The sequence below is a fragment of the Ambystoma mexicanum genome, chromosome 4q, assembly GCF_040938575.1.
Source record: "Ambystoma mexicanum isolate Mex_15411 chromosome 4q, UKY_AmexF1_1, whole genome shotgun sequence".
Lineage (NCBI taxonomy): Eukaryota > Metazoa > Chordata > Amphibia > Caudata > Ambystomatidae > Ambystoma > Ambystoma mexicanum.
Window position 1 is genome coordinate 1,266,405,525 of NC_090928.1, and position 22,583 is coordinate 1,266,428,107.

Genomic DNA, 22,583 nt, shown 5'->3' on the forward strand with positions numbered 1-22,583 from the left:
ACGCCCCCACCTTTAGAGGTTTTGCGGTCCTGCCTGAGGATGGTGTAGTCCTGTGGGAGGGCAAGGTGTAGGGATGGGTTGGATGCCTCATGGAGCCAAGTTTCGGATACTGCTAACATGTCTAGTTTGTGGGTGGTGATGAGGTCATTGACCTCTATGGCATGGGCATGGATGGAGCGTGCAATAATGAGGGCGCATTTAAGGAAGCGGTTGCTAGGTGGTGGGTCCTGAGCACTGGTGTTCGGTGAGAACGAAGTGGTGGGAGCACTTGTGAGTGAAGGAGGGAGGGGTGCATGTATGAGCGCATGGGGGTGGAGGGTATGTGCGTGGGCTGGAGGGTTTGAGCGTAAAGATGTTGTGTGGGTGCGATAGCTGAGCTTTTGGTTCCTACTGAAGGTAGATGGTGGAGAGCTGCGGAACACAAATGAGGGTTTGGTGCGGGTTCTTAGTCTGTAGCGCCTAAGAAGGTGTTCAGGAGGGTTGATAATGCAGTGGTTGAGAGTGGTGTGTGGTGATGCGGGTGGGGAGGAGTGAGGCATGATGGAGGGCGGTGGAGGGAGGTCTGGGTATGCAGGGAGCAAGCTGCAGATGGCCCAAAGAGAGAGAGTAATGAGCGAGACAGAGGAGAAGGAGAGGAGGGTGGGTGGCAGGGGGATGCATTAGAGCACTGAGCTGGGTGGTGTTGTGCGGTACAGGGCTGGCACTAGGGGTAGGTCGAGGCATGTGCAGAGGCAGTTGTAGGTCTGGCAGGGCAGCTAGGGGCTAGTGGTGGCGCTCGTAGTAGCAGGGCCGGTAAAAAGCTGGCACGGCAACACTGTGGCAGGGCCCCTATAGGCTGGCAGAGGAACACGATGGCAACACAGTGGCAGGGCCCCTATAGGCTGGCAGAGGAACACAATGGCAACACAGTGGCAGGGCCCCTATAGGCTGGCAGAGGATGGCAACACAGTGGCAGGGCCCCTATAGGCTGGCAGAGGAACACAGTTAGTGTGAGTGCGGGCAGGCGTTAAGGCAGCGAGAGATTGCACAAAAATAAGTCAGGGGGACACACTTACGGACTAGTGTACAGTAGTTGTTTTGGGCAGCGTTTCTGGCCGACGGCCCGTACGGCAACGGACAGGCACAGGACAGGCACCTTAGTGTGCGCCTTGTTGTGGGCCGGCTCACGCCTGCCGGTGCTCCAGGATCGGTGTAGTGGATAGGCTGGGCCAATCAGATTGGCGTTCAGTATCCGGGCCGAGGGTGCGATCAGGCGGCCATCGTTTGGTTGTGTACTCTTCGTACACACCAAGCTGCAGAAAAATGCTCAGCCGTGCAGGCAGAGGGGAATCATGCACTCAGCAGTGCGGATGGCAAAGGATTGAAGAGTGGGGGCCACCCTCGTAGGTAGCGGAGGTGAAGGATCTCCCGCTCACCTCTGTGAACGGGGCTGCAGGAGGTTGTCTGTGGGCTGCTCCGGCAGCCAGGAGAAAGGAGCTCCTGCTCCTGTGGACGCAGCTGCCTCAAGCTGCTACATATTTGTGGATAGTCTAATGTCAGTACTAATCATGGATAACTAAACAGGATGCTGGTAACTGGTCCCTAAATGGGTAATGATTCTCTAATAATGGGTAATGATTCTGTATTGATAACAAACCAGGCTTCTCCATACTATCAGGTTTCACAACAGGAGAGATGGTCTTTGAAATTGGGGTGCCTTCCCATATAGCGATACAGCAAAGGGAAGTATCACAGACCATGCTCATCGTAAAAAATATATCATCTTTTTGGAAGGAGGATTTGGGGAAAGTGCCGGACCATTTGTCGAACAGCAATCCTCATGATGTGGGCCTGCTAAAAAGTGTTTGAGCAGTGAGGATAAAATTGAAACCTGGCGCAATATTACCATGGGTTAAGCAGTACCCCATGTCCAAGGAGGCAGACAAAGGGACTTATGAGACAATTGTGCCGTTGTTAATGCAAGGCATGGTACAACCTCCTGTTTCCCCCATGCAATGCGACTATCTATCCTGTGAAGGTGGTGAAGGAGTCGAGTTGGAGGATGGTCCAGGATTTGCGCCCACTCAATAATATTGTATTTGTATTTTTGTATTTGTTTATTTATACTGCGCAACCTGCCCAAGGGCATCAGGGGGCATGTTTAGAAAGGTAGTTACAAGAAAGTGTTACATAGGAGGATACAATTTACAAGTATATATGTACATAAAATTACAGTGAAGGTGTTATATAAGAGGATATAATTACAATTATATATCTATAAAACATAAATTTACAATGTAAGTGGCACATGTTGTGGAGCGCACCACAAGGTGTCCAATAGAGTGTATACATCGAGTGGGCGGTTAGCAGAGACGGAGCCGCAAGCGTTCCATGGAAGAGTCCAGTCCCTCATCCTGTTCGTAAAGCCACCGTTTGGTTCTGTTTTTGAAGGATTGGAGGGAACATTCCTGAGATCGTTGGGAAGAGAGTTCCAGAGCTTCGCTGCAAGGACAGGGAAGCTCACGCCTCTGGCTGTCTGAAGCTTGAAGCTGGGAATGATTAGTGTGCACCTGAGCAGATCGAGGTCTGGAAGCTGTGTGTTGAGTGAAGCGCGCTGACAAGTAGGCAGGAGCAGCATTGTTCTGTGCTTTGTAGCTTCGAACAAGTGCTTTGAGGGCGATGCGCAGTGTGATGGGTGTTAGGGAGAATTCTCTGTTTAGGCTGAATTGCCTAACCTAGCGAGTCCCCCAGCAGCTTTGCTGGATTTTTGGGGTTTATTTTCTTCTCCTGCCAAGAGTGAGACTCTTTTACCCTCACTCTTGGACATGATTTGAGTGTATTTCTTTGAATCTAGATGTGTTTAATGGGCTATGGGGTCTTTTACTCCATAGGGTTTCATGTGTTTTTGTGATGTGTGTTACACCGCACCCTCCATGCAGTAACACAGTATAGACTCCATACCCTGGGACTGACTACTGTCTCCCAGGGCATGTAAAGTCACCATTGACTTTACTAGTCTTAAATTCTGAACAGAACCAGTACAAACCATCATATTGTGGACGCACTGGCTGGGGCAATTCGATTGCCCCAGGGTTTGTTAGTCGAGGGGGCACATCTCCGTCCCCCCTGATCGAGTTTTGGCTGGTGGCAGTGGATACTACTTTTTATATTCAACCGCAAATATTTTCCTATGGGATTTCCCATTGTTTTAGGCTACTATCTTTATTTAATTATTTACGGTAGCCTCGAACATACCGCCGGTTTATTTAATTAATATTAATTCTCCGGTTGGTATTTTTTTGCCAAGACTCGATTCTAAAATGGCGTTTGTGTTCTCTTCTGTGACTCCAACCCAAGTCGAGCCCTTTGTTCCACTTTCTGGCGGGCTTCTCCACAGAAGCCTCCAAAAGTGGTGCCACTCTGTCTGGGTACCACAGGGGGTGTGGGAGGGGGTTTAGGCACCCTGGACCGAGTTACCTTGGTAACTCAGGTCGCACTCTTGTGTGATTGGCCCAAGTGGTGAGCCGGCCGGCTCACCACTTAGCATGTTTGAGTGACAGCTAGGCTGAGTGAATGGGGGTTTTCTGCATAAAAGCAGGGCTTTGGGGACTGGAACTTCAGAAGTCGCCACAGGATCTGAGAATCCGACGAGGGAGAAGCTGAGCCGACCTACCACGACGACACCACCGGTGGAGCCCTGCAGAACCGACTCACCACTTCCCGACGACATAGAAGATCTCCCGGCTGGCGAGGCTTCTTCCCCTGACTGGTGGGCACAACCAGTTTTCCTTTCTTTCTTCGCACCCCAGCCCGGTTTGTGGTCGAACTGCCCGTGCCAAGCACCCCGGCAGCCGGATAGCCACTCACCACTGAACCGCGAATCACCGGACCGCTCCTTGTACCTGAGAAACTCTGCGGCTGGTTTCTTCCCTGGCAGTGCAACGGACTCCTCCACGACGAGATCCTCTCTTCCCCCGGACGAAGCACCGACTTGCACCCGCTGCCAGGAACAACTGCCCCCGCAGGAGGGTTCTCACCACTTTAAGGTACCGTGTCCGCCAGGCCTCCCTTTCTAAAGATTGCTACAAGGTAATAATAACTCCTTAACCTTCTGGACTGGGCTGGCCGCCTTGACCCTCTAACTGGTCCCTTTCTGTGGTCCAACTCCTTTTTGAACCTTTACAAGACCTTTGTGCACTGCAACCGTGTGACCTTGGACACATTTCGTTTGGATCCTCTGAAAGTGGATCCGGCCTCTTGAACTCTAACTTCACGGTTTTACTTTGCCTTCCTCCCTTGTTGTGTTCTTGAAAAAGTGTCGGGATCTGTTTCAATTTGTTCTCTGCTTTTCTCTCCCTTTTTAAAACGAACTATAAGAGTGCCATCTACGTTAAGCGCTCACCGCTGTCTGAAAATAAGTGGGGCTTTACTTAAGACTTGTCTAATATTCTTTTAAGGGAGTGTATATCTTTTAGTGACCGTGCTTTTGAATTGCTTCCTATTAATGCCTGTGTGTTTTTCTAGATGTGGTTTTAAATAAATAATTATATCTCTTTTACACCAAGCCCTGGTCAGTGTTTACTTGTTCTATTGTGTTCTCTTAACCTATTGTGAATACTCTGTATACTGCCTAACTCTTCTTGAGGGAAGTCTGACTGCTCAGCCACAGCTACAAGGTGAATCTGTGTGGTACAGACTGCTACTAAGTGGGTTTACTGCCAAACACCTGTAGTCCTAAATCTTTTGCAGTGGTCCCAGAGGGAACTGCACAGGTTTCTGCCTAACACCATCCCATCGAAAGAACGTTGCCAGGTAAGAGAGTAACTTGTTCTTCGAGGGGATTGGGTCCTCCGACTTATTCCATATCTATGACAGACTCCCAAAGCAGTACCAATGCAAGGAGGTGAGAAAAGAATTTAGAAAATACAAATTTAGAATGCCCAATCAAATTGCAGAGTAATGGACCGCCTTTCCAAAGGCCACATCCTGCCCACGGATGGAATCGAGGGAGTAGTGACATACAAAAGTATGTACCGAAGCCCAGGTGGCTCCATCACAGATGTTACGAATAGGAACACCCCTCTGTAGGGCACTAGAGGCAGCCATACCCCTGGTAGAATGGGCCCGCAAGCCGACCGGTGGGTCCTTACCCGCCAAGCAGTAATACTCCGAGATAGCCAAAATAATCCAGCGAGACAAAGTCTGTTTCGTCACAGCTTGTCCCAAACGCTTTCCAGCATAACCAATGAAGAGTTGATCGTCCACTTGACCCGGGACATGCGTGAAATATAAAAGCTTAATGCTATCCTAGGATCTGTTTAGGCTGAATTTCCTAACCTAGTGAGTCCCCCAGCAGCTTTGCTGGATTTTTGGGGTTTATTTTTTTCTCCTGCCAAGAGTGAGACTCTTTTACCCTCACTCTTGGACATGATTTGAGTGTATTTCTTTGAATCTAGATGTGTTTAATGGGCTATGGGGTCTTTTACTCCATAGGGTTTCATGTGTTTTTGTGATGTGTGTTACACCGCACCCTCCGTGCAGTAACACAGGGGTGTCATAGTGACCCCCAAACATAGACTCCATACCCTGGGACTGACTACTGTCTCCCAGGGCATGTAAAGTCACCATTGACTTTACTAGTCTTAAATTGGGAACAGAACCAGTACAAACCATCATATTGTGGAAGTACTGGTAGGGGTAATTAGACTGCCCCAGGGTCTGTTTTTCGAGGGGGCACTGTGCAGTCCCCCCTCTTCAGGTTTCTGGCTGGTGGCAGTGGTTACCACGCAAAATATTCCTTAAGAATATTTACTATGGGATTTTCCCATTCATTTTAAACGCACCACTTTTTGGTGCAATGTTAAAGATACCGCCGGGTTATTTCTTTAATATTTATTCCCCGGTTGGGTCTTTTTGCCAGGACTCGGTTTTAAAATGGCGTTTGTGTTCGCCTCTGTAACTCCAAACCAAGTCGAGTCCTTTGTTCCACTTTTTGGCGAGCTTCTCCACAGAAGCCTCCAAAAGTGGTGCCCCTCTGTCTAGGTCTACAGGATGTGTGGGAGGGGGGTTTAGGCACCCTGGACTGAGTTGCCTCGGCAACTCAAGTCGCACTCTTGTGTGATTGGTCCAGTGGTGAGCCGCCCGGCTCACCACTTAGCATGTTTGAGTGACAGCTAGGACTGATGAATGGGGGCTTTGGGGAATGGAACTTCATAAGTCGCCACAGAACCAATGAATGCGAAGAGGGAGAAGCTGAGCCGACCTGCAATGACGACACCACCGGTGGAGCCCTGCTGAACCGCCTCACCACTTCTTCCAACGACAGAGGAGATCTTCATCCCGAAGAGTCTTCTTCCTTTGACTGGTGGGGATAACCAGTTTGCCCGCCTTTTCGCCTTCCCCACTCATCTCGTAGCCGCCTTGCCTGTGCCAAGCACCCCGGCAACCGGGATACCACGTTTTACCACTACCGCAAATAAAAGGGTAGTACCTTTTAACCTGAGAACTCTGCAGCTGGTTTCTTCCCTGGCAGTGCAACGACCTTCAGCTTTCCTCCACGTCGAGATCATCTCTTCCTCTGGACGACGACGCGACTTGCACCCGCTGCCAGGAACAACTGCCCCCGCTGGAGGATCCTCTCCACTTTCAAGGTACTGTGTCCGCCTCGCCTCCCTCGTAACGGTCTGTGTGGGGTGTCTCTTAAATCCTCAGCTTACCACTTGGGTTGGCCCTAGGCTGGCTAACTGAACTTTTCTGAGCTGAACTAATTCCTTTTTGAACTCTCTGCAAGACTTTTCAAGCCTCTTAAACTGTGTGATCTTGGGCGCATTGGTGTCCTACTGGCTCTAAGAGGGAGCCTGGCCTGTGAACTTTTTGATCACTAGTAGACTTTGACTTTCCTGCCTTGCTGGGTGCTACTAAAGTATTAGTGTTTTGTGCTTTTCTAATTTCTGTCTTTTCCCTCCCTTTTTTTGATAACTTATTGGAGTGCCATCTTTAGTTAAGCACTCACCTCTGTCTGAAAATAAGTGGTGTTAACTAAGACTTTTCTAATAAGGAATACGGGATGTATATATATTAATAGTGACTGTGTTTTGAACTTGCTTACAATAATAGTGCTGGAGTGTTTCTATAAGTGTGTCTTTAAATAAATAATGATATACTTTGTTACCAAAGCTCTGGTCAGTGTTTGCTTGTGCTACTGTATTTTGTTACCTATCTTGTATACTCTATATACTGTCTAACTCTTCTTGAGAGAAGTCTGGCTGCTCAGCCACAGCTACCAGGTAAATCTGGGTGGCACAGACTGCTACCAATTGGGTTTACTGCCAACACCTGTAGTCTTAAGCCTTTTGCAGTGGTCCCTAAGGGAACTGCACAGGTTTCTGCCTAACATTATAGAGCCTCTCCTCTTCCTTACCAGGATGTGGAGGATGATAAAACCCCGGAAGAACAACCTTCTGGCCTAAATGAAATTCCGACACCACATTCGGAAGAAAGGAAGGACGAACTCTAAGGACAACCCTGTCCTTGTGAAACACAGTGAAGGGTGGCTTAACTGAAAGTGCCTGTAACTCACTCACTCTGCGAGCGGAAGTGACCGCAACCAAAAATACAGTTTTAAGAGTTAACAGTCTCAAAGGTCATGAATGCAAAGGCTCAAACGAAGCACCCATCAGAAACTTGAGAACAAGGTTCAAATCCCAACCGGGCACCTGGAAAGGCGACACAGGGAACACATTAGTGAGCCCTTTCAGAAACTGAGAAATTAAAGGAATTTTAAAATAGGAACACTCTTCAGACGAGTGCTTAAATATGGACAGCGCCGCCAGGTAACCTTTAACGGTACCCACTTGCAAGCCCCTGTGGGCCAAAGAAAGCAAAAAAGACAGAACCATGGGAACGTCACATGCAAAAGGATGTACATTGTTAACCCTGCACCAGTCGCAGAACTTACGGCAACGGTACAGGGACTTTGTTGCTGGCCGTCTGGCGAGAGCAACACCTCCATCACGTCTTCAGGGAGGTAACAATCCTTATACCTCAACCTTTCAGAAACCAAGCGTGAAGGTTGAGGGATCTGACCTCTGGATGGAGAACCTGACCCCACCCCCTCCCCGTGGGAGCAGATCGTCTCGGTAGGGAAGACGATGTGGATTGCAGATGGACAAGTCGAGAAGGTCTGGGTACCACGTCCTCCGGGCCCACGCCAGAGCAATGAGGATCATCCTGGAACCGAACCTCTGTAACCTCCGCAGTACTTGCGGGATGACGGGGACTGGAGGAAACATGTACAGCAGTGGGAATGACCACTCAACCACGAACGCGTCTCCTAAGGCTCCTTTTGGAGGAAATTCCCACGAGCAGAACCTCTCGCACTTCCAGTTGGCACTGGAGGCGAAGAGATCCACTTGAGGGGTCCCCCAAAGGGCGAAGATCTCCAGGAGAATCTCCTGAGCCAACTCCCACTCGTGAGAGATCGCGCTCTGCCTGCTCAGAGCGTCCGCCGTCTCGTTTTCGTCTCCGGCCAGATGAACTGCCGAGATCGAAACTTCCTGCTGGATTGCCCAGAACCAGAGCTGCATCGCCTCCCTGCACAGAGGAAGTGACCCTGCTCCCCCCTTTTTGTTGAGGTAGTGCATGGCCACCATATTGTCCATCAGGATCAGGACATTCTTCCCTCGCACAGTCGGCAGAAAAGCCTTCGGGGCTAGCCCGACGGCCCTCAGCTCCAACAGATTGATATGGAGTCTGGACTCCGATGGAGACCAACGACCGCTGACTGTCAACTCGGCATGAGCTCCCCATCCCGTGAGGGATGCGTCCGTCACGATCATCACCTCCGGCCAGGGTAGCCAAAATGGAGCCCCCTTCATCAGATTGTCTTCGACAGCCCACCACAGAAGGTCCTGGGCGACCGAGGACGTCACCTGAACAGGGTCCGACAACCTGCCGGAGGACTGAGACCACTGGAGCTTGAGTGCCCATTGCAAAGATCTCATCCGCAACCTGGCCTCTGGCACCAGAAGAATGCAGGATGCCATGAGGCCGAGCAATCTCAAGAACTCGAATGCTGGGAGACTCTGGGCAAGCTGAAACTTGTGCACCATCTTCTGAATGTGATGACCCCTCATATGGGGAGGAAAACACTGCCCCAGGGAAGTGTCGACCACAGCTCCGATGTACTGGAGCCTCTGAGTTGGTGTCAAATGCGACTTCTTGAAGTTGAGGGAGAAGCCCAGCTTGTGGAGGGAGTGGCAGGTGACTGACAGATGATCCAGGACTTGCTCGGGAGAGCGCGCCCTGATCAACCAATCGTCCAGATAGGGGTAGACGTGAATCCCCCCTTTCCTGAGGTGCGCTGCCACCACTACCATGAGCTTGGTGAAGACCCTCGGGGCGGAGGTCAATCCGAACGGCAGGACCCGAAACTGAAAGTGTGAGTCGCCAACCGCGAACATCAGGTACTTCTTGTGCTTTGGATGTATCGGCACATGAAAATAAGCGTCCTTGAGGTCGAGAGACACCAACCAGTCCTGAAGTTGAAGGGCCTGGAGGACTTGAGAGAGAGTAACCATCTTGAACTTGTCCTTCCTGAGGAGTTTTTTCAAACCGCGCAAGTCCATGATGGGTCTCAAACCCCCGTCTTTCTTGGAAATAAAAAAAATTAGGGGAATACCATCCCTTGTTCCTCTCCGCTACAGGCACCAGTTCTATGGAGCCTTTCTCCAGCAGGGATTGAATTTCCTGCGCAAGGAGCGGATCCGGACTCTTCAAAGATTCCCCGGTGGATTGTCTTGAGGCCTCTGCCGAAAAGGAAGACAGTAGCCGTGGGTTATGATCTCCAGAACCCACACATCTGAAGTAATGGCGCGCCACTCTGCAAAATGCTGCGCCAGCCTTCCCCCAACCGGCGAACCATGGGACATGGCCTCATGACTGAGCTGAAGCGGCGTTGCCTGAGGGCAAAGAGGCAACAGCCTGAGCAGCCTTGGCACCTCGAGTACCTTGTTTTCCACCTCTGGCACTCCTACGGTGGCCCCTTTGACTGGCAGCTCCTCTCGCTTTACCAAAGGATGAGTAATAACGAAAGGAACCTCCCCTCCATTGCTGTCCCCTAGGACGAAAAGGCAGAGGTTGTCGAACTGCAGCGCCCAACGACTTTGCTGCAGCTTTGGAGGTCTGCAACCTCTCAAGGCTCTCGTCAGCCTTGCTGCCAAAAAGATGTTCCCCGTCAAAGGGCATGTTGAGGAGCCGGGCCTGCACATCAGGAGCAAACCCCGACTTCCGCAACCACGCAAACCTGCGTATCACGGTGCTCGCAGCCATGGACCGGCTGACGCAATCTACCATGTCCAAACCCGACTGAACGGCCTCACACATGGCATCCTTGCCATCCTGAACCATAGCAAGGAAACCATCCCGTTCGTCCCCTTCGGGAATATGTTCAGCTGCTAAGGAAAAACAGTTCCACAGAGTGTGCGTGAAACGTGACAAGGCACATACGGAGTTGGCCGCCTGAAGCGCCATACCCCCTGAAGAAAACACCTTCTTTGCCCAGCCGTCAAAACGCTTGTCCCAATCAGGAGGGATGGTAGGATACGACGCCTGCTTTGCCGGGGCCGTAGCCGCCTGAACCACCAAACTCTCCGGAGTGGGGTGCTTGGTCAAGTAGCAGGGGTCGCTACTGGCTGGGCGGTATTTTCACGGTAAAGACTTGCCCACTGCCGGGGGACTCTCTGGAGTAGTCCAAGCCGCCGCCGCCACCCTCTGTAGAGCCATATGGAACGGCAGTACCGGGTCAGTTGGTGGACCTTGGTCGAGGATATCCGTAAGGTCATCCTGAAGAAAATCCCCTGGGGGAGCAGACCATCCCAAGTACTCGGTTACCCTAGACATAAGGCGCCGGTACGAGGAGTCGGCATGAGTGCCAGGCTCAGGCCTACAAAACTCCACCTCCGGAGAGGTGTCCAGCCCACTGGCATCGTGCAGAGACTGCCGCAGGTCCTCAATCTGCCCATGGCCCGAGAGAATCTCGCCTGGCACCCTATCGGGAACCATACCATCATCAGAGCACTCGTACACCTTGTTAGGCAGAAACCTGTGCAGTTCCCTCTGGGACCACTGCAAAAGATTTAGGACTACAGGTGTTTGGCAGTAAACCCACTTGGCTGAGCAGTCAGACTTCCCTCAAGAAGAGTTAGGCAGTATACAGAGTATTCACAATAGGTCAAGAGCACACAATAGAACAAGTAAACACTGACCAGGGCTTGGTCAAAAAAGAGACATAATTATTTATTTAAAACCACATCTAGAAAAACACACAGGCACTAATAATAAGCAATTCCAAAACACGGTCACTAAACGATATACACTCCCTTAAAAGAATATTAGACAAGTCTTAAGTAAAGCCCCACTTATTTTCAGACAGCAGTGAGCGCTTAACGTAGATGGCGCAAAAGTCTTGTAAAGGTTCAAAAAGGAGTTGGACCACAGAAAGGGACCAGTTCGAGGGTCAAGGCGGCCAGCCCAATCGAGAAGGTTAAGGGGTTATAATTACCTTGTAGCAATCTTTAGAAAGGGAGGCCTGGCGGACAGGGTACCTTAAAGTGGTGAGAACGCTCCAGCGGGGGCAGTTGTTCCTGGCAGCAGGTGCAAGTCGGTGCTTCGTCCGGGGGAAGAGAGGATCTCATCGTGGAGGAAGACAGGAGTCCGTTGCACTGCCAGGGAAGAAACCAGCCGCGGATTTTCTCAGGTACAAGGAGCGGTCCGGTGATTCGCGGTTCAGTGGTGAGTGGCTATCCGGCTGCCGGGGTGCTTGGCACGGGCAGTTCGACCACAAACCGGGCTGGGGTGCGAAGAAAGAAAGGGAAACTGGTTGTGCCCACCAGTCAGGGGAAGAAGCCTCTCCAGCCGGGAGATCTTCTCTGTCATCGGGAAGTGGTGAGTCGGTTCTGCAGGGTTCCACCGGTGGTGTCGTCGTGGTAAGTCGGCTCAGCTTCTCCCTCGTCGGATTCTCAGGTCCTGTGGCGACTTCTGAAGTTCCAGTCCCCAAAGCCCTGCTTTTATGCAGAAAACCCCCATTCACTCAGCCTAGCTGTCACTCAAACATGCTAAGTGGTGAGCCGGCCGGCTCACCACTTGGGCCAATCACACAAGAGTGCGACCTGAGTTACCAAGGTAACTCGGTCCAGGGGTCCTAAACCCCCTCCCACACCCCCTGTGGTACCCAGACAGAGTGGCACCACTTTTTGAGGCTTCTGTGGAGAAGCCCGCAAAAAAGTGGAACAAAGGGCTCGACTTGGGTTGGTGTTACAGAAGAGAACACAAACGCCATTTTAGAATCGAGTATTGGCAAAAGATACCAACCGGAGAATTAATATTAATTAAATAAACCAGTGGTATGTTCGAGGCTATTTGAATTAAATAATTAAAGTTGGTAGCCTCGAACAATGGGAAAATCCCATGGAAAAATATTTGCGGTCGAATATAAAAAGTAGTTTCCTCTGCCACCAGCCAAAACTCGATCACGGGGGACGGAGACGTGCCCCCTCGACTAACAGACCCCGGGGCAATCGAATTTCCCCAACCAGTACGTCCACAATATGATGGTTTGTACTGGTTTCTGTTAATAATTTGGGTCTAGTAAAGCCAATGGTGACTTTACATGCCCTGGGAGACAGTAGTCAGTCCCAGGGTATGGAGTCTATGGTGGGGTGTCACTATGACACCCCTGTGTTACTGCACGGAGGGTGCTGTGTAACACACATAGGAAAAAACACATGAGACCCTATTGAGTAAAGGACCCCATAGCCCATAAAACACATTACCAGTCAAAGGAATACCATAAGTCATGTCCAAGAGTGGGAGGAAAAGAGTCTCACTCTTGGCAGGAAAAAAACAAACTCCAGAAATCCAGCAAAGCTGTTGGGGGACTCACTATGTTAGGAAATTCAGCCTAAAGAGAGAATTCTCCCTAACACACCTCTGAAATAAAGCCAAGATGGCGGAAGGAAGGCACAGAATGTGGAACAAAGCCATGCTTGACCTTGGCCAGAGCCTTTCTAGGGGGTTCCACCGAGCCCCGGGGTACCCCCGTCGAAACAGCCTCGAAAGGCGTCGAGGGCGTCAACACAGTCCTCGAGGCCAGAGCCCTGAGCGCGTCCCTCGATAGCATGGGCGCCGATGGCGTCGACGACTTCTTCGGAGGTGGGGCCTCGACGTCTTCCTCGAAGACCCCACAGGTGCACACGGTCTCGAGCGCGTCGAGGAACGGGACCTGGATCAGGCATGAGAACGATTCCCTTTGTCTGTGCCGACCACCTAAGCCCGAAGGCGTGTGAGCAGTGTCTCTCGACCGATCACGACCGACCCCACTCGGAGACGCGGACGGACCAGTGCCCTGCGATTCGATAATCGCTAACATTTTCTTCCCGAAGGAAGCCCATTCCTCTGGCGTTGCATGCTTGATGGGATAGGCGACCCGCCGACGGGCGGAGTCCTCGGATGAGGAAGGCGACCGATGACAGCGCTTCTGGGAGTGCCTCGAAGAGGCAGAGGAGTGGCGGGACCGACTCCAGGACCGAGACCCACTGGACTTCCGACGACGATGCGGAAAGTCACCCCTCGAATCGTCCGTCGAAAGCCCCGCAGACCTCGACTTCCGTGGCTTGGACACCTTACCTACCGACAACTTCTTCTTGCGCTCCCGCAAGGCTTTGGACGTGAGCGACTGGCAGTCGACACAGTCATCCGTGTCATGGGCCTCCCCGAGGCACCAGAGGCACGAGTCGTGCGAGTCTGTCACCGACATCTTTGACCCACAGTCCCTGCACTTCTTAAAGCTCGGATGCGGGATGGAAGATGAGGTAGACATCTTGACGAAGAATATACTTCACAATACGAACAGGTTCGAAGAACCGAGAAAGAACAGAAACTCCAAAGAGTCGAGGCGTGCCGAGATCTCCGAAGCTAACATGTTCGCAAAAAAAAAAACGGACCTGAGGCTACGGGTGTCGTGCGTCCTACTTATAACATCCAGTGACATCGGCCGTCGGAGGAGGTCCTCGAGGGCGGTGTATCGACGCAGACGCTGAAGATTTTACGAAGCAGCACAGCTGTGGTGATTACATGTCATAGATATGGAATACGTCGGAGGACCCGATCCCCTCGAAATTGCAATACTGTCGGGCATAGGTAATTTATTTGTGGCAAGTAATATCACCCAGAGGAAGGAAGATAATGCCAGAGAGAACCACCACAGTTCAAAATACACCTCAACCAGTCAGAGTGAAACAAATGCAGCAGTTTTTGGGGCTCTGTAACTATTGTAGATCATGGATATTTGATTACACTAGTTATGTGAATCCCTTATTCGGGGGTCTGAAGGAAGCACAGAAAGTGAAAAGTCTGATAGAGTAGTCCAAGAGAATGGGGGCTTGCTATCGGGAACTCAAGACTGCAATCAGCAATATTCCGGTCTTGGCGATCCAGAATTACAAGCCTTTCTTTCCATTTTCCCATTCAAACGGGCAGGTGATGACAGCGGTGCTGACCCAGCATACATCGCTAGGCCACAAACCTTTACAGTATTAGAGCGGACTCCTAGACCCAGTGATGGAGGAACAGTAACCTTGCGAACAAGCTCTGACAGCAGCAGCTTTTGCAATTCAAAAGTCTTCAACCATTACGATGGTGGCCCTTATAGAGGCGCTAGACATGTGTAAGGGGAAGGCAGTTACTGTTTATTCTGAGTCCACGTACGTCACCTCCACTGTCCACTCTGGGTTATGATGGCAGTGAAGAAGATTTAGGAGGTCTGACTGTTTCCCTGTCCAGCATGCTGTGCTGCTATCCTGGCTAACTGAAGCGTTAACCTTGCAGGCAGAGACAGGTCTAGTGAAGTGTACTGCCACACTAATTCAATAGCTTTTGGCAATAATACTGCAGCCAAGGTGGCAAAAGGAAGCAGCGTATTATCCTGTCACAGATTTCCAGGAATAAGGAAACCATGAACCAACAAGTACAGTTACCAGCCCCGTACACTGCAGTCCCGGTGCTCCAAATAGAAATACATGGGAAAGCCATTGGAGAAGAACAGGAGCTCTGGAATAAGAGAAAATGTGTTCTTAAACCCACAGATTTGTTTTGGGTCGTAATGCCTGTAGAGCTGCTTCTTTTGGCCCTAGAGCAACTATATTACCCCATCACATACTTCTTTACGGCAAATCGCAGCAGAGCTCCAAGAGGATTGGTTTAGCCCTAACTTACAAGAACAGGTAGGTAGATGTGTAGGGAATTGTGTAGTGTGCAAGGAGTTTGATCCTGGAAATGCCAATGAGGTCAGTGGGGAGGTCTTGCCCAGGCCCGGGCCCAGGCTTGCTCAGGTACATTCAAGAAGCTCCATATCGATTTCAAGGGCATGATTAAGAGGGGCAGTAATTACAGATATCTTATTGAGGAGGATTGTCTAAAATTCTGACAACGGACCCCAGAAATCACTGTGCTGCTAGGAAAAAAGCATTGGTTGTGCTCGGTTTAACACCCGCACAGGCCAACGGGCTTGTGGAGAGACTCAAAGGGGTCCTCAACGCCCGGTTAGCCAAATTGTGTGCAGAGTTCGATGAATCCTGGCTCACCTGCCTTCTACTAGCTTTGTTTTACATACAAAATAAGCCAAAGGACCACCCCCATTTAAGCCCTCACGAAAACGTGACTAGGTGTAGGCTACACACACGTCTCACCTACACGTATGACATCAGATGCACACAAGACCACAGCAGTCCTAGGGGAGGAGTTCAAGGAGTACCTTACAGCCTTAACAAAACGTGTTAAGATTATATCACCACAAGTTGTGTCTGCTCACCAACAGATAGCATGAGAAAGCGGCGAGACTGCCGACGATCAACATAAGATACAGCTTCTCCCCGGGAACAAAGTCTACATCCGCACCTACGTGCGTTGCTGGAATGAGCGGCGTTCCGAAGGGTCATACACAGTCTACACAAATCCGATTGCCGTGGAGGGCAATAAGAGTTGGATCCACCTAAAAGACACTGAAAGGGATACAGGCAGCCCTCCAAATTCACAGGAGCAGATATAGAAGTTAAGTGCGCCCTAGGGATTCACTGGTTGTTGCAGTACAAGAAGGCGGGGGCGTGGATGGAGATCTGTAGTTTAAATAATATTTGTATAAGAAAACAAATGTTTAGGATTGTAAATTGTCTAACAATTAATGTTTTTGTGTTTCTTTGGTCCTTGGGTCATGTCTGAAGATGACAAATGGAAACCAATAAAAATTGTCTAATCTTATGAAGCATGAGGATAAAATGTTAAGAGCGAAAAGAAATGTTGATAACGATTTTTCCGATAAATCCCATAATGGATGCTGTGAGAAACCGGACAGTATTCTCCTACCCACTCCCTCGGGATCTTTCATTCAGGTGTTCAGGGAAGGGCCATCACTTTTGGATCCCGACCCGAGGGAATGGGAGGAGGATGCCCAAGGGCGAGGACATGGTATTCCCCTACTCCCAGAAATACCACAACTGACTCTCCCTCAGCCTTTGTGGGTTATCTCCAATCGTGCCCCATTCCTCCCCCACCCCCCATTTCCAACAAAAACTGGGAAGAGGCGAGTAAGATCAGTAAAGATTACCCATAGGAATAACATGGGGAAAATAAGGGAAACCTACCCTAGAAAGAATTTGCATTGTCCCACTAATAGAGTCAGGCATTTAATAGTGACCATTTACACCTGACTCCAATCGACAGTTTTTTTTATTATAAAAAGGTGAGGACTTGCAACAATGGATGAGTGAGCTGGAGGGGCATTTTGGACCAGAGAAGCCACAAAACTGCAGGTAGAGGAGAGCAGTGTCGTGCAATGCTGGCCTGGTGTGTGAGGAGGGCTGCAACATGTCTGGGGAGCCGTGTCTCCTGCGAGCCAGAGTGAGGCAGCTTAGACTCTGCTGGCAGAGTCTGTGCAATTGCTCGTTCCCTTTGGCCATTTGCCGGGCCCAAGGGTGTCTGAGGGGCATATGGTGAGACCCTGACAACGACCCAAAAAGATCCTGGAGAGACCGTTCGCCAGCGCTACACTACTCCGTGCATTTCACATGAGCGAGAGAAACTCGGGAGCGTGGTGTTGGCAAGAGCGGGAAAGGGAGGTAAACGCAAGGTTTGTAAAACGGCACGAAGCAGAAAGCAAGAAGGACAGTTTAAGAAACAAAGTAAAAAGAGAAAGCGAGTCAAAGAAAGTAACAGAAGAGAAAATGCGTGAGCGAGCGGCGCAGAAATAAAAGACAGAAAAGATAGCAGATGGATTTGAAAGAAAAGGCAAGCAGCCCGAATGCAAAGTTAAAGCGGACAGAATGAAAGCAAGAGTAAAGTGCGAGGGCACACGATAAAGGCATGAAGGGGCAAGCGGGCAGAAAGTAAAGTAGGGAAAAGATGCGAGTAGGCACAGAGAAGGAAGGTGACAGTTTAAAGGTACAAGGACACACTGCAAAGGAAAGAAAGTGCAAGTGTGCACGGCCAGAGCAGAAGTGAGTGAAACAGAAGGGTGCAAGAAGCACAATAAAGCAGGAAGTGCAAGAGGCACAGAAGTAGTATAGAGTGGAGAAGAACAGCGCAAGTGTGCAAAATAAAGTGAAAAGAAAAAAAGACAGTTCAAGTGTACACGACAAGCACCTAAAGATAAAAAGTAAAAGGAAAGCACGAGTAACAAATAAAGAGAGGGGCAAAGGATCAGAGTGGTCGTGCTCAAGAAAAGCAAAGAGACTGGCATTTTCAAAAGCCTCCTATTCAACCCCATGAGAGGATGGTATGTAAGAAAAGCTGTAAATAAGGAAAAGGCATATCCTGACCAGCTGAATTTGTGGTTGTAACTAGAGTGACCTGAGCTTGTGGCAGGGCACCCTGAGAAACCTAAAAGGAACTGTGATATATTTTGTTCTTGTGTTGAAGGCTGAAAGAGGCCTGAGCTTGGGGAAAGGAACCCTGAGAGGCCTACTTAAGCAATCAAAGTACATCCTGATAAAACTGAGTTTGTGTTTGGAAGCTGGAAGGTGACTGAGCTTGGGCAAGGGAACCCTAAGAGGCCCAACCAAGTTGGAGACTTATTGTTTTTCTTTACAGGGTTGAAAGGACTCAAGCGTGGAGAAGGGAACCTCAAGAAGCTTCAAAAGGAACTGGAATACATTTCTTTTGTGGTGTTTAAAATTTGAATAAGTTGAAGCTTGGGGAGGGAAACCCCAATGAACTCAGACACTGCAGATATTTGTATTCACTGCAAGGACCCTCAGGCGAGGTTTTGCAAGTAGCTCTGTTTGATAAAAACGAAGCAAGAAGACCACTGGAAACCAATCCTGGTTTCCTTTTTTTCTGTTGAAGCAATATCTTTTAATTTTTGACAAAATGTCCCCTTAACACATTTTTGTATAGAGTGAGGGCAAGCATAGGTTTAGACACAGACGGACTAATATACACCAACCCCAAATCTTTAATAAATAAAGGTTTAGAAAACGTATTTACGAGTCAGTGTCTCTCGTGATACCATGCCTGTCTCAGATGCATATGGGTTCGCAGCTGACAAGGTATGGTACAGGGTATTCAGTCATTTTATTTCAGACAAAACAGAGTGGTAAATATCAGAGCGGACAATTACACCGAAAAACAGTGCAAACATGAATTAAATAAAGGGTAGTGGGTTAAGGGGTTAAAATGTGTCGCGATGGTGTTGGGTGGCGTTAAAAGGTTAAAAGAAAACATGGGTTTGGGAGCCCCCAAATTAAAAAAACAAAAAAGAATTCTGTGTTTTTCAGCGTTTGTCTGCGATTAAATGTACCACTCTGTAATTGTGGCTGGTAAGATCACATATTATCCATGATACAGCCTTATGAGGAAGAGGAAGAGGGGGGGGGGGCGGGGGGGGGGGGAGAGAGAGAGAGAGAGAGAGAGAGAGAGAGAGAGAGAGAGAGAGAGAGAGAGAGAGAGAGAGAGAGAGAGAGAGAGAGAGAGAGAGAGAGAGAGAGAGAGAGAGAGAGAGAAAATAGTTCTACATTTGCTCTCTCATTCCCCATGCCTCTGGCATTCCTAGGGAGTTTATTCGAAAGGAGATGGAGGTAGCAGATTCAATGTGTCCAGTTCACTTAACCCTGTGCACGGTTCGAGGGCAGTTTAAAGGGGAGTCAATTATAGCATTAGTTATACCAAGTGATGAGGACTGTTCAATGGCCCAGCGGGCAGAGCACAAAAATATTAGGTGTACTGAGAGAGTTCAATTGAATTTGGAAAGAGCAATTTCTTCTCAAAATCGATTGGAGCAAGGGGTGAAGAGTTGCAGAGCTGGAGGAATGAGGGAATTCTTGGAAGAAAGGGTGGCACAAATAAACAGGGTGTGGGTCAGTATGAAAAATCATTTGCAGTATCTGATGTGGCTCAAAAAACCAGAAAAACGTGTTAAAATACACGTACACATTGTTCTGCATGTTTTAAGGGCGATGGCACGGTGCCCGCTGGAACAAATGGGAACTGCAGTAACACTCGGCTGGAGGTACAGCTGACATTCTCGACAACTTCTGGACCAGCATATCGAGGAGTGTGTAGTCTCTCTACCATTCATGTGTGCGTCCTTGTAATCCCTGAAGAGCATTTCACTTTGGCTCATCCAATGCCTGAAATGACATCTGTGCCCCCTTTGTCCCCTGCTTCCTCCTTCAGCACAGTATAACGACAAATCGGAGACTATTCTTGATGGAGGAAATCCTCGACAATTATTACTAAGGAAAAGGTCCAACTACCTCTCGGCAGCATCCTCACAGGCCTATTCCTGATCGATATTGGCTGTTTAGCCACACAGAAGAATAAGTTACTTACCAACTGTTAATCTTCTTTTGACTGGATGTTCCTCCAATGTATTCCACATGTTTGATATGTAATGTCCACAGCTGTGTGCATCGGAAAGTCTTCGGCAGAGGAAGTCCTGCGTCGGGTCGATGTCCGTCGAAGGGCTCCGTCGAGGGTGACATCATTGGATGTTATAAGTAGGACGCAGGGCGCCCGTAGCCTCAGTTCATGTTTTTTTCCTCCACAACCGCACACCAAGCCTCCATGACTGCGCATAGGCTTGTGGGAATCTAAGCTGCAATAGCATGGGAAATTCTTCAGAGGGGTAGGCTGGCAGGGCGATGTGGAATACGTTGCAGGAACATCCAGTCAAAAAAAAGTTACCAGTTCGTAAGTAACTTGTTCTTCAAATGGATTGTGTCCTCCAAGGTATTACACATCTTTGACAGACTCCCAAAGCATTATCTGTGAACGGAGGAGGGAGAAGAATTTGGATATACCCAATTAGATGGCAGAATAGAGCACTGCTTTACCAAAGGCCATATCTTCACCATGGAAAGTATCCAGGGAGTAATGCTTGACGGTGTGGATGGAAGACCACATTGTCGCATATTTTAAACAGGAACTCCCTGTTGTAGGGCTGTGGATGTAGCCACACCCCTGGTGGAGTGAGCTCGCAAACCCTGAGGAGGGTCCTTGCAGGCCAATCTGTACATTCAGCAATGGTGAGGATAATCCACCTGGACAAGGTCTGTTTGGTAACAGCCTGGCCCAATCAGTGTCCAGTGTATCCCACAAAATGTTGGTTGTCCACTGTGACCCTGGACATCCTAGAAATATAAAAACTCAAAGCTCTCCTAGGGTCCAACCTATGGAGTCTCTCCTCATCCTTACCAAGACGAGGAGGAAGAAAGAAAGTAGGAAGTACCACATTCTGGCTCAAATGAAACTCAGGCACTACCTTAGGTAGAAAGGAAGGACGTACCCTCAGTACAACCCTATCCCTGTGGAACACAGTAAAATGTGGCTTAGACAAAAGTGCCTGCAACTCGCTCACTCTGTGATTAGATGTAAATGCAATCAAGAAAACTGTCTTGAAGGTCAACAGTCTCTAAGGACAAGAGTGCAAAGGTTCAAACAGAGCATCCATCAAGAATTTCAAGACTACATTTAGATCCCAAACCAGCCCCCGTAAAGGGGAAGGAGGGAACAAATTTGTGACCCCTTTTAGAAACTGGGCAATCAAAGGAATTCTAAAATAAGAACATTCTTCAGATGAGCGCTTGAAAATAGACAGCGCCACCAGGTAACCCTTAATGGCACCCATTGGAAGACTTGTGGGCCAAAAAAAGCAAGAAAGAAATAACCATCGGAATAGAGCACTGAAAAGGATCAACATTGGGTTCTCTGCACCAGTCGCAAAACTTACAGCAACGGTACAGGGATTTGGCCAAAAGCAACACCTCCATCACGTCATCCGGGAGGTCCCAATCCTTATATCTCAACTTTTCAGAAACCAAGCGTGAAGGTTGAGAGTCTTGACCTCTGGATAGAGAACCCGAACCCCATTGCGTGAGAAGATCCTCTCTGGGGAAGACGGTGTGGAGGATGGACATTTTAGAAGGTCTGGGTACCACGATCTCCTGGCCCAATACAGAGCAATTAGGATCATGTGGGACCCGAATCTCTGCAACCTCCTTAGAACTTGAGGAATGATGGGGACCAGAGGAAACGCGTACAGAAGTGGGAATGACCAATCCAAGATAAACGCGTACCCTAAAGCTCCTCCCGGAGGAAATTCCCTGAGCAATATGTTTCGCACTTCTGGTTGGTACCGGTTGCAAACAGATCCACTTGAGGGATTCCCCAAAGGGCGAAGATCTCCTGAAGGACTTCCTGAGCTAACTCCCACTCGAGGGAGAACGCGATTTGACTGCTCTGAGAGTCCGCCGCTGCATTCTCCTCTTCGACCAGATGAACTGCTGAGAGGGAGATTCCCTGCTGTATTGGCCAGAACTAGAGCTGCATCGCCTCCCTGAACAGCAGGAGCAAACCTACACACTCCGTTTTTGTTGCAGTAATGCATGGCCACTGTGTTGTCCGTCATGATCAGGACACTCTTCCCGCGCACAAACGGCAGAAAAGCCTTCATGGCTAGCCCGATGGCTCTCAGCTCCAAAAGATGTATGTGAAGTCTGGACTTCGATGGAGACCAACGACTGCTGGCGGTCAGTTCGTTGGTGTGAGCCCCCATCCTGTGATGGAAGCATCTGTCACTACCATCACCTTCGGCCACAGTTGCCAAAACGGCTCCCCCTACATCAGATTACCTTCGCTGGCCCACCACAGAAGATCCTGTGAGACCTTGAGCGGAATCTGAAGGAGATCCCACATCTTGCCTAAGAATTGGGACCACTGCGTCCTGAGGGCCCATTGAAGGGATCTCATCCGCAGTCTGGCCTCCGGCAGCAGAAAAATGCAGGATGCGATGAGGCTGAGCAACCTTAAGAATTCAAAAGCCGGGAGACTCTGGGCATGTTGAAATTTGTCGACCATCTGGACAATGTGATGAGCCCTCACCCTGGGTGGCAAGCTCTTCCCCAAGGATGTGTCCAACACAGCCCCGATGTACTGGAGCTGTTGGGAAGGTGTCATATGCGACTTCTTGAAATTGAGGGAGAGGCCCAGCTTGTGAAGGGAGTGGCAGGTGAGACTGAGATGATCCAAGGCTTGTTCGGGAGAACGCGCTCCGATCA

The 22,583-nt window shown here is 49.6% G+C and overlaps 1 protein-coding gene across 3 annotated transcripts in view; it reads right to left on the reverse strand.

Moving 5' to 3' along the window:
• CUL9 (cullin 9) overlaps positions 1–22,583 on the reverse strand; it is a 1,917,728-nt gene that overhangs the window by 612,149 nt on the left and 1,282,996 nt on the right. The gene's annotated exons all lie outside the window — the stretch shown is intronic.